The 11,801-nt window shown below is 40.3% G+C and overlaps 1 non-coding gene across 1 annotated transcript; it reads left to right on the plus strand.

Moving 5' to 3' along the window:
• Nucleotides 1–2,783: 2,783 nt before the first annotated feature.
• Nucleotides 2,784–2,890, plus strand: LOC142171337 (small nucleolar RNA R71). The gene has a single exon (XR_012700909.1). It is a non-coding gene; the product is annotated as a small nucleolar RNA R71 (small nucleolar RNA).
• Nucleotides 2,891–11,801: the final 8,911 nt, after the last annotated feature.

The following is an 11,801-nucleotide window of genomic DNA, read 5'->3' on the forward strand; positions in this document are numbered from 1 at the left end:
CTAATGCCTTTAACAGTTGTGGGAGGGGGTAATCCTGCTATAAGATTAATTTTAGCCTTATCAACTTCTATCCCTTTAGTAGTGATTTTATGTCCTAAAACAATTCCCTCAGTAACCATAAAATGACATTTTTTTCAATTAATAATTAAGTTTGTCTCTTCACATCTCTTAAGAACTAAGGTTAAATGGTGAAGACAATCCTCAAAATCCTTGCCGAAGAGTGTAAAATCATCCATGAAAATTTCAAGAAATTTTTCAGTCATGTCAGAAAAAATTGCTGACATGCAACGCTGAAATGTGGCAGGAGCATTGCACAAACCAAATGGTATTCTCCTATATGCATATGTTCCATGAGGACATGTGAAAGTTGTCTTATCTTGATCTTCTGGTGCGATTGGTATTTGGTTATACCCTGAATAGCCATCAAGAAAACAATAAAACTCATATCCTGCAATTCTTTCTAACATTTGATCAATAAATGGCAAAGGAAAGTGATCTTTTCTAGTGGTATCGTTAAGACGTCTATAATCTATACAGACTCTCCATCCTGTGACGGTCCTGGTAGGTATTAGTTCATTACTTTTATTTTTTATCACTGCCATACCTCCCTTTTTTGGTACTACCTGAACAGGACTTACCCAAGGGCTGTCTGAAATAGGGTAAATAATACCTGCCGTCAAAAGCTTTACAATCTCCTTTTTACCACTTCCTGCATTACTGGGTTTAATCTCCTTTGGGGTTGGACTATCGGTTTGTAGCTATCCTCCATGAGGATTCTGTGCGTACAAATTGCTGGATTAATCCCTTTGATATCTTCTACAATTCATCCCAAGGCTTCTTTGTGTGATTTTAATACTTCAATCAATCTTTCTTCCTGTTATGTAGTTAGAGAAGATGAAATCATTACTGGAAATAACTCATGCTCAAGATAGACATATTTCAAATGAGAAGGGAGAGTTTTGAGTTCAATTTTTGGTTGAACTTCTTCTAATTGCGTGTCCCCTTCCTCATAATCTCTTTCCAATAATTTTGCATCACTTCTGATAGTCGGATCTTCATCCTATGTGGTGCCAGATTTTGCCAAACATCTTTCCATTGAGTCAGAAATTAACTGATTATCTTTGAATGCATCTATAAGGTTATTAATCATGTCAATTGAAAAGCATGAAGATGATGTATCATCTTCTGAGAATTTTAGTATCTTTTGCATATCAAAAATAACTCTTTCTTCATAAACTCTTAAAATTAGTTGTTCTTGATGAACATCTATGATTGCCCTACCTGTTGCAAAAAATGGTCTACCCAAAATAATTGGTTCATCTAAACACTCCTTCATTTCAAGCACTATGAAATCTACAGGAAAAATAAATTTATCTACTCTTACAAGCACATTTTCAATTATTCCCTTTGGTCTCTTAGTACTTTGATCAACAAATTGAAATGAAACACTTGTGTCTTTCATTTCACCAAGATCTAGTTTTTAAAAAATAGAAAATGGCATCAAATTTATTGAAGCTCCAGAATCACAAAGTGCTTTTTCAATGTATACTCCTCCCAGAGTACATGGAATGGTAAAACTACATGGGTCACCAAGTTTTTGTGGTAGCTTATTTTGAAGTATAGCACTGCATGTTTCAGTAAGCATTACCACAGAAACTTCTTCCAATTTCCTTTTGCTTGATAAAATTTCTTTAAAAAATTTGGCATATGAAGGCATTTGCAATAAAGCATTAGTAAAAGGAATGTTAATGTGAATTTGTTTTAAAATCTCCAAAAACTTTGCAAATTGATTATCAAGTTTTTCTCTTTTCATCTTTTGTGGGAAAGGAATTGTAACAGGGAAAGAAGTCAAATTTGTAGTATTTTTTTCTTCTTTTTTCTTGGCTTATTTCTCTTTTGATGGTTGAGAGGGTGTCTCAACATTCTCACCATTGTCCACCTGTTGTTCTGATTGATTCTTTTCTTGTTTGTTTGCATAGGGTTTATCAAGAGTCATACCTGACCGTAAGGCAATGGCCTTAAGGTGTTCTTTTAGATTTTTCTCTGTATTGCTTGGTAAAGGACATTGAATCTTTTCAGACACAAGAGTTGTCAATTGGCTTAACTGAATTTCAAGATTTTTTAGAGCTGAATTTTGACTTTCCATTTTTTCATCAGTAACTTTAATGTACTTGTACAAAAGGTCATCAAGACTTGGATGACCTTGTTGAGGCTTTTGATGATATAGAGTTGCTTGCTAATAAGGCCTGAAATTTTGTTGTCCACGATTTTGATTTTGATATCTAGGTGGACTCTATACCTATTGCTTTTGGTAGTTTTGAGAGTTTTCAGCACCATTAGCATTGCTCTATTGAAATCCTGGATGTTTTTGTGCTAATAAACTTTCAAAAGGATACGGCTTGTATCCGATGACATTGACATGTTCATCATTTTGATTGGTTACTTGACATTCATGGTTTAGATGGTTTCCTCCACACACGTCACAAGCCTCATAATGGCTTGGTTGTTGTGTATTTACCTGAAAAGATTCAAATTTTTGTGCCAAAGAAATAATCTGTTGTGTTAGTGTATTTAAAGCATCCACCTGATTTACTGTAGCAGCTTTCTTAATGATTACACGCTCAGATGGCCATTGCATGGCATTTTCAGAAATTTCATTAAGCAATTGCAATGCTTCTTCTGTGGTTTTTCTCATTATGGAACCTCCTGCAGCTGCATCTATTAGATTTCTAGAAGATAGTTTCAAACCATGATAAAAAATGTACAACTGCATATGTTCAGGAATGTCATGATGTGGACATCTCCTTAACATTATTTTCAATCTTTCCCAAGCTTGATAAACTGACTCAGTGTCAGTCTGCAAAAAGTTAGATATATCCTGTCTTAACTTTGTTGTTTTAGCAGGGGAAAATTATTTATTTAAAAATTTCTGAGTCATTTGGTTCCATGTGGTAATAGACCCTTGAGGCAAACTTCGTAACCAAGTTTTGGCCTCTCCTTTTAAAGAAAAAGGAAATAGCCTTAATTTAATTGCTTCAGGAGGTACTCCATTATACTTTGTAGTTTCAACCAATTCTAAAAAGTCAATTAAATGACTATGTGGATCTTCACTTAGATCACCAGTGAAAATACAAGATTGTTGAATTGTTTGAATCAGGCCTGTCCTGATTTCAAAGTTATTGGCTGCTATTGGAAGTTTCCTAACACTAGATTCACAGTTAAAGCGATCAGGTCTAGCATAATCCCTTAGGATTCTATTTGCTGGTCTTGGCGCCGCTTCATCAAACTGCTCCTCTACATGAGCTTGTGGTAGAATTGTAGTGGATTGTTATCATCTTCTAATTGGTGTTCCATTCTATTACAAGTTATGTTTTGAGACGATATTTGTCTTTTCCTGCACAATCGCAAAGTTTTTTCAATTTCAGGATCGTAATTAGCCAATTCTTTTGCAGAAGAGCGGGTCATAAACTATCAGAAATTAAAGTAAAATAAAGACAGTTCCTAAAATAGTAATAGATAGTTTTAAAAATGAATTAAAAAAAATAGTATGGTAATATTATAGTTAACTAAAACAGTAAGTTGTAACTAACTATCAAAAGAAATAATATAATACTAATTATATTATATGAAAAAACAATAATAAATAAAGTATGTTGAAGGATTAAAGTACTATCAATTAAAAAAAAGTTGAATAAAATATTATTTTATAAAAATATAGTAAAAGTAATAGTTATAATAGTAATATAGAATAGTATAAAGGATACTTTTAGAACTAGAATAGTAAAAACAAGTACTTACAATTATAATAATAATAAAATATACTTAAAATATTGACAAATAAAAAAATGAGATTGTGAATCACAAAACTAATATATTATACTATTATATAGATGTTAGTACTAACAATAATAATATAATAATAAAATATAAAATAGAGTAGGTTGAAGTACTAACTATGAGGGATTTTTTTTATATGCTTTTTACAATATTATATAGAATTGTTCCTAATAATAGTAGCAATTATGATAGTAGTATGTAGGAGATAATATTTTGAAGGAAAAATTAACAATAATAATAAATTCTCAAATTAGTAATAAAATATTTAATCTGAAGTAGATATGTGCCAATCCCCGGCAACGGCGCCAAAAATTTGACGAAGCTTGTGTGTGTAGGATTTTATGCTCGTACTCTGTCAAATTCTAGTATAGTTTATGATATCGTCCCCCAGAGATTGGACAATCTAAGCTACATACTTATAATATTTTGACTACTATTTGAGAGAACTAAATTGATGAAAGGCGTGTTTGAAATTATAAATTAAGACAAATTTCTTCTGAAAAGTTTATATTTAAAAAGAGTTGGGAATCGTTGAATTCACTTGATATATCATTACAATAAAATCTTAGGTTCATACGTATTTCTCTAAAGAATAATTTCTTATTGCTAATACAACTATATTTTTACACTAAGAAATAAATAAATAATTAACACTCCGCGAGGTTATGTCAATTAATTAATTTAAAACTAGTGACGATTAAACTGAAATATCTTGCCTGAATTGTGCTCAAGCGTAGTAAAAACTTCGTAAGAATATTTTTACTAGAAAATCTATAATCTTGCCTTTAACAATTTCTCCGTGAGAATTAAAACTGAGGAAATCAAGATTACTGTCACGACCCGGATTTCTCACCATCGGGTGTCATGATGGCGCCTACTATCGGAGCTAGGCAAGCCGAATATATACAACACTTTTCCTACTTTCTTCCAACAATAAAATAAACGAGACAAAATCTAGGCGGAAGACTTCAAATTTAAAACAATTGATAATCAAAAATGCGGAAGTTTAAACCAAAATACTACCCAGAATCTGGTGTCACTAGCTCACGGACTACTACAGAATACTACAAACAATATCTGAAAGGAAATACATCATGTTTGTCTGATACAAGATGAACAAACAAAAAAAAACTTAGAAAGGGACTTCGGCCTACGAACGTCAGCTAGGCTACCTCGAGAGTCCCTGGTCTGAAGATAGCTCCCAGAAGTCCTACTGCTGCGGTCCGAAAGCTGCCCCCCTGATCTGTGCACAAAATGCACAGAGTGTAGCATCAGCACAACCAACCTCATGTGCTGGTAAGTGCCTAGCCTAACCCCGGCGAAGTAGTGACGAGGCTAGACAGGACCTACCACAAGTAACCTGTACAGATATATCTAACAAGTGCAAGAAAACAATAACAAAATAATACCAAGTAAAGCTGGGAGGGGAACATGCTATCAGGGAGTAACAGATAAAAATGAAATATCGGAAATAAGCAGAAGAGACTCGGGTTCCCATGATATATATATATATAAGTGGACGGCGTGCCACACGATCCCATAATATCATATATAAGTGGACGGCGTGCCACACGATCCCATAATATCATATATAAGTGGACGGCGTGCCACACAATCCCATAATATCATATATAAGTGGACGGCGTGCCACACGATCCCATAATTATCATATATAAGTGGACGGCGTGCCACACGATCCCATAATATCATATATAAGTGGACGACGTGCCACACGATCCCATAATATCATATATAAGTGGACGGCGTGCCACACGATCCCATAATATCATATATAAGTGGACGACGTGCCACACGATCCCATAATATCATATATAAGTGGACGGCGTGCCAATCGATCCCATAATATCATATATAAGTGGACGGCGTGCCACACGATCCCATAATATCATATATAGGTGGACGGCGTGCCACACGATCCCAATTCATCTTTATCACAGTGCACAATATGTCACCGGCAACGGAGGCCAATAACCAAGTGGACGGCATGCCACACGATCCCATAATATTTGACTTCTTATAGTAGACCCCTTCAGGGGAGAATAACAACTCAATACCTTTAACCCGGCAAGGGTACAACTAACAGCCCAAAATATCCCGACAAGAGAGAATATATATCAGTCTACACATCCCGGCAAGGGAGTATTCACAACACATTCCTTTTTTAAAACATTCTTCCTCAACTAACACATTCATGTTCGAGCCAACGCTCCAAAAGTATACCAATCACAATTCCACCTCAACCGTTCACATTATAAGAAACTCATCAATTAAACAAGGAGATTGTGTCACATTTATTCGAATTAAAAGTAATTAAGACTCACGGTCATACTAGACTCCGGTGCATAGATAACCGTCTCCATGCCTATACACCGTACTCCATATTAGCAAGTAGCAATTAACATCCTAATCCTATTCCCTAAAGCCAAAGTTAGAACAAACACTTACCTCGAATGCTCCAAACTCAACTCACGCTTCTAGAATAGCTTTACCTCTTGATTCCACCACCAATCCGCTCGAATCTAGTCATAAGTTACTTAATCACATTAATAATTACTAAATGAATCATCCCCAATGCATGAAAATAGATTTTTCAAGGTTTTTCCCAAAAAGGTCAAAAATACCCCCAGACCCACGTGGTCGAAACTCGAGGTTCGGACCAAAACCCGGTTACCCATTCCCCCATGAATCCAAATATATGATTTGTTTTGAAATCGGACCCTAAATTGAGGTCCAACTTCTCAATTTGTAAAAAACCTTGGTTCTACCCAAAACACCCAATTTCACCCCTAAAAATCTTTGATTTCAAGTTGAAATTATGTTAAAAGATGTTAAGGAATAAAGAAATTAAGTTAGAAATCACTTACCAATCGTTTTGGAGAAGAAAAGTTATTTTGGAAAATCGCCTCTTAGGTTTTGGGTTTTTGAAAAGTGAAAAATGACTGAGATTTTCCGAACTTGTATACCTTTCTGAGGACCTGGCGCGGACCGCACAAAAATGTGTTGCGGCCGCACCGAGTGGGAGAAAAATTGGGGCTTCTCTGAACCCTTCCAGCGCGGACCGCATTGTTTTGGTGCGTGGCCGCGCTGGTTAACCTGAAACCCTAGCCCTCAGACTCAGCCACGCGGACCGCACAGAAAGGCATCGCAACCGCGCGGAAATGACCGCGGCCGCGCTGGTGTCTGCAACACCTGAACCTGCATTTTCTTAAGTCCAAGACCTCCCGGGCCCCATTCAAAACTCACCAGAGCCCTTGGGGCTCCAAACCAAACTTGCACACAACCTTAAAAACATCTTAGACTTACTCGTGCGATCAAATCGCCAAAATAACATCATATACATAGGATCAAGCCTCAAACACATGATTTTCTTTGTTCAACGTTCATAACTCAAATTCTCCATTTTTAGTCCGAAACACATCATATGACGTCCGTTTTTAGCCAAACTTTACAGATAGTGCTTAACACATATTTAAGACTTGTACCGGGCGTCGGAACCAAAATACGAGCCCGATACCTATATTTTCTAACTCCTTTTCATTTCAAATTTTCATATCAAATTTCAGAAAACAATTTCTTTCAAAAATTCATTTCTCGGGCTTGGGACCTCGGAATTTGATTCCGGGCATATGCCCAAGTCCCATATTTTTCTACGAACCCTCCGGGACCGTCGAATCACAGGTCCGGGTCTGTTTACCCAAAATGTTGACCGAAGTCAACATTATGCATATTAATACCAAAATTCATCAAATGTTTCACAAAATTCACATATTCTAACAAAAAAAAACTTTCCGGCTACGCGCCCGAACTGCGCATGTGAATCGAGGCGACTAAAAGCAAGGGTTTCAAGGCCTCGGGAGCACGGAACAAGGAAGAATTACGGTGATGACCCCTTGGGTAGTTACATTCTCCACCTCTAAAACAACTGTTCGTCCTCGAACGGACAAAAGAAAGAAGTACTTGAGTCGGAAAATAAATGAGGATAGCGACTCCGCATATCGGACTCGGACTCCCAGGTCGATGCCTCAGGAGGCTGACCTCTCCACTAAACACGCACCGAAGGAAAACTTTTCGACCTCAACTGTCGAACCTGCCGGTCTAGAATAGCCACCGGCTCCTCCTCATATGACAGATCCTTGTCCAATTGGACAGTGCTGAAATCTAACACGTGCGATGGATCGCCGCGATACTTCCGGAGCATAGATACATGAAACACAGGATGCATAGCTGACAAGCTAGGTGGCAAGGCAAGTCTATAAGCCACCTCTCCCACATGATCAAGGATCTCAATTGGACCGATGAACCTAGGGCTGAGCTTGCCCTTCTTCCCAAATCTCATCACGCCCTTCATAGGCGATACACGGAGCAATACCCGCTCACCAACCATGAAAGCAACATCTCTAGCCTTGTGGTCTGCATAACTCTTCTGTCTGGACTCAGCTGTACGAAGTCTATCCTGAATAATCCTGACCTTGTCCAAGGCCTCCTGAACCAGATCCGTACCCAATAATCGAGCCTCTCCCAGATCAAACCATCCAACTGGAGACCGACATCGCCTACCATAAAATGCCTCATACGGAGCCATATGAATGCTGGACTGGTAGTTGTTGTTGTAGGCAAACTCGGCTAACGGCAAAAACTGGTCCCACGAGCCTCCAAAATCAATGACACAGGCTCGGAGCATGTCCTCAAGAATCTGAATAGTCCTCTCGGACTGACCGTCCGTCTGGGGATGAAATGCTATACTCAACTCAATCTGGGTGCCCAACTCTCGCTGAACCGCTCTCCAGAAATGCGAGGTAAACTGCGTACCCCGATCCGAAATGATAGATAGCGGCACCCCATGAAGGCGAACAATCTCCCTGATATAAATCTCGGCTAACCTCTCGGACGAATAGGTGGCTGCAACAGGAATAAAATGCACTGACTTGGTCAGCCTATCAACAATAACCCAAACCGTATCAAACTTCTTCCGAGTCATCGGAAGTCCAGTAACAAAATCCATAGTAATCCTCTCCCACTTCTACTCGGGAAGCTCAATCCTTTGAAATAAGCCACCGGGCCTCTGATGCTCGTACTTAACCTGCTGACAGTTCAAACAACGAGCCACATATGCAACAATGTCTTTCTTCATTCTGCGCCACCAATAGTGTTGCCTCAAATCCTGATACAACTTCGTTGCGCCCGGGTGAATAGAATACCGAGAACTGTGGGCCTCCACTAAGATCAACTCTCGAATCCCATCAACATTGGGCACACAAACTCGCCCCTGCAATCTCAATACGCCATCATCATCTAAGGTTGCTTTCTTGGCACCTCCACACTGCACCGTGTCTCTCAAGACACACAAATGGGGATCCTCAAACTGCCGCTCACGGATACGCTCTAATAGTGAAGAACGAGCAATTGTGCAAGCTAACACTCTGCTAGGCTCAGAAATATCCAACCTCACAAGACGATTGGCCAAAGCCTGAACATCCAAAGCAAGCGATCTCTGGCTGACTGGAATATAAGCGAGACTACCCATGCTGGCGGACTTTCTACTCAATGCATCGGCCACCACATTGGCCTTCCCCGGGTGATATAAGATAGTGATGTCATAATCTTTCAACAATTCCAACCACCTCCTCTGCCTCAATTTCAACTCCTTTTGCTTGAAGAAATACTGAAGACTCTTATGGTTCGTGAACACCTCACACGTCACGCCATATAAGTAATGCCTCCAGATCTTCAAGGCATGAACAATGGCTGCCAACTCGAGATCATGAACCGGATAATTCTTCTCGTGGATCTTCAGCTGCCTCGAAGCATAGGCAATTACTTTGCCTCACTACATCAATACTGCACCAAGCCCAATACGGGACACATCACAATAGACCGTATATGGACTTGAACCTGTGGGAAAAACCAATACCGGTGCCGTAGTCAGAGCCGTCTTGAGCTTCTGAAAGCTCGCCTCACACTCATCTGACCACCTGAACTGGGCACCCTTCTGGGTCAATGGGTTTATCTGGTTATAGGGGCTGCAATGGATGAAAACCCCTCTACGAACTGACGTTAGTAACCTGCTAACCCCAGGAAACTCCGAATCTCCGTAGCTGAAGCTGGTCGAGGCCAGTTCTTGACTGCCTCTATCTTCTTCGGGTCTACCTGAATACCTGTTGCCGATACGACATGACCCAGGAATGCGACCGAACTCATCCAAAACTCGCACTTTGAGAACTTAACATACAACTGACTATCCCTCAGGGTCTAAAAAACCACTTTGAGGTGTTGCTCATGCTCCTCCTGACTGCGGGAGTATATCAAAATATCATCAATGAAGACTATCACGAACGAGTCCAAGTAAGGCCTAAACACTCGGTTCATCAAATCCATAAAGGCTGCTGGGGCATTGGTCAACCCAAATGACATAACCAAGAACTCATAATGCCCGTACCGAGTGCGGAATGCTATCTTAGGGACATCGGATGCCCTAATCCTTAACTGATGGTAGCCAGATCTCAAGTCTATCTTTGAGAATACCTTGGCACCCTGAAGCGGATTGAAAAAATCACCATTCCTCGACAGTGGATACTTATTCTTAATTGTAACCTTGTTCAATTGTCGGTAATCAATACACATCCTCATCGAACCATCCTTTTTCTTCAAAAATAACATTGGTGCGCCCCAAGGCGAAACACTGGGTCTAATGAAACCTTTCTCAAGCAAATCCTGCAGCTGTTCCTTTAACTCTTTCAACTCCGGCGGGGCCATACGATATGGCGGGATAGAAATGGGTTGAGTGCCCGGAGCCAAATCAATACAAAAGTCGATATCCCTGTCAGGCGGCATACCCGGCAGGTCTGAAGGGAAAACCTCAGGAAACTCCCGAACAATGGGCACGAAATCAATAGAGGGGACCTCCGCGCTAGAATCGGGAACATACGCCAAATAGGCCAAACATCCCTTCACGACCATACGCTGAGCCTTCACATAGTAGATAACACAGCGGGTACAATGACCAGAAGTCCATCTCCACTCTAAGCGGGGTATACCCGGTAAGGCTAAGGTCACGGTTTTGGTATGGCAATCCAAGATAGCATGGTACGGGGATAACCAATCCATCCCCAATATAACATCGAAGTCGACCATGTCCAAAAGCAACAAATCAACACGGGTCTCATGACCCCCAAACACTCCGATACAAGAACGATGAACTTGGTTGACCACAATAGAATCACCCACCGGTGTTGACATATAAATAGGAATACTCAACAAGTCACTAGGCATAACCAAATAGGGTGCAAAATAGAATGACACATATGAATACGTAGATCCAGGATCAAATAGCATAGAAACATCCCTATCACAGACCAGAATAGTACTTGTAATCACAGCATCTGACGACTCAGCCTATGGCCTGGCTGGCAAAGCATAACAATGGGGCTGGGCCCCACCTTCCTGAATCAAATCCCTAGGACGATCTGCTGCTGGCTGACCCCTACCTCTAGCAGCCTGAGCTCCACCTCTAAGACCTCTACCTCCACCTCTATGTCCTCTGCCCCCGCCTCTCACTAGCTGGGCAGGTTGTGGGGCAACTGGTGCCTGAATCATCGGGCAAGGACCCTACTGCTGCGAGCTGTTGGAAGCTCGAGGGCAATATCTGGCAATGTGACACACATCGCCGCAAGTATAACAAGCCCTCGACTTCTGAGTATAACAAAGTGGTGGTGCACTAATAGGTGCTACTGGTGAACTGAAGAGCTGCTGGTCAGAATACTGCGGCTGAGAACTACGACTACCTGGTGTACCATGAGAAGCCTGGAGAGCTGACTGAAAGGGCCTCGGAGGATGACCTCTACCATAAGAATCCCTACCTCCATACGAGGTACCGCTGAACCTACCAGAATGATGGGGCCTCTTATCAGACCCATGACCACCCCCTTGAGAAAGTGCTAGTTCTA

Source organism: Nicotiana tabacum, chromosome 16 (assembly GCF_000715075.1).
Source record: "Nicotiana tabacum cultivar K326 chromosome 16, ASM71507v2, whole genome shotgun sequence".
In the NCBI taxonomy this organism is placed as follows: Eukaryota; Viridiplantae; Streptophyta; class Magnoliopsida; order Solanales; family Solanaceae; genus Nicotiana; species Nicotiana tabacum.